A 1,473-nucleotide genomic window follows, 5' to 3' on the forward strand; every position below is an offset into this window, starting at 1 on the left:
GTAGTTCATGGGATATTCAGTACTCTTTTCCAACACTGGAACTCAAAGGTATCAATTCTTCTGTAATACTTATTCATTGTCTAGCTCTCAGATTCATAGCAAGTAATGGAAAAGACCATGACCTGAACCTTAGTCTTCAAACTGACATCATTGCTCTTCAGTGTTTTGGAGAGGTCCCTGACAGTGGATATACTCAGAGCAATATGTCTCCTTATCTCCTAACTGCTGGTACCAAGGATGTTGATTATGGATCCAAGCAAAATAAAATCATTATATTTCAATCCTTTCTCCATCTATCAAGATGTTGTCATAAAGACCTTTGTTTTCTTTTTTTTTTTAGACCTTTGTTTTCTTGATGTTTAGATGCAATCCATATTGAAGGCTGTAGTCTTTGATCTTCTACAGCAAGCACTTCAGGTCCCCCTCACTTTCAGCAAGAAATATTGTATCATCTGCATAATGCAGGTTGTTGATGAGGCTTCCTCCAATCCTAATGCCACATTCTTCTTCACGGAGTTTGGCTTCATGAACTATTTGTTCAGCATACAGACTGAATATGTAGGTGTATGAAATTACTGGATAAGAAATTGCACTGCTAATCCATAAACAAGTGGTCCAAATCCACCAGTTGCTCCATGGGAGAAAGATGAACCATTTTCTCTCATGGGATTTACAGCCTCTGAAAACCTATTGGAGGGTCAGCTTTGAATCAGTCCAAACTTGACAGCAATGAGTTGAGTTTGGTTTTTGAAATGGAAAAAAATATTATTCTGTTTTACTTGTGATTTTTTTCTATGTCAACAGTATTATGAAACATGCTCTATCACTACATATTCTGCACAGACCACACTGTTCTTTATACTTGGGCTTTTAGATGGTCTTGTCCCTGCTTAGAATGTCTATCACCATCCTACCTGTCTACCTGGAAACTTCTTTTCATTCTTCTGTGACACATGAACGCTAGGTAATCATTGGCATGGAATATAATCAATGAAATAACTAACATGGGTTTGCTTTTCTTCTCAGCTCTCTCAAGAATATATAAAGTACTGGAAATATTCATAATTCACGTTTATATTCAGAAATTTAATTATCAGGATATTCTACAATATAGAGCAAATGTTATGTGTGTGGATTGCCTGCATGTGAACTCTAATTCTTGACATGCTCATTCACTGCCCCCACCTCCACAACCCTCACCCTGATGCAGTGTTTCCAGAAGCAATATATTAAAATTTTAGGGTGTACACCTCCATGCTGTGATCTTGTAGTATCTCAGTTTTCCTACAAATCTACTAATGTCTCATTTTTCATCCCTGTGAGATCCTGGCCAATGGATCTTTTTTTTTGGAATATAGTCTTCATATCTTCATCAGTGAAAACCTTCCCATTTGGCATGCCAAGGCATAGGGGAACGTGGGAAACATTTCCATGTATCCTCTTCCGACTCTTTCTCTCTCTTCTCTACCATTC

Source organism: Elephantulus edwardii, unplaced genomic scaffold (assembly GCF_000299155.1).
Source record: "Elephantulus edwardii isolate Elephantulus edwardi_28Jun2011 unplaced genomic scaffold, EleEdw1.0 scaffold00010, whole genome shotgun sequence".
Lineage (NCBI taxonomy): Eukaryota > Metazoa > Chordata > Mammalia > Macroscelidea > Macroscelididae > Elephantulus > Elephantulus edwardii.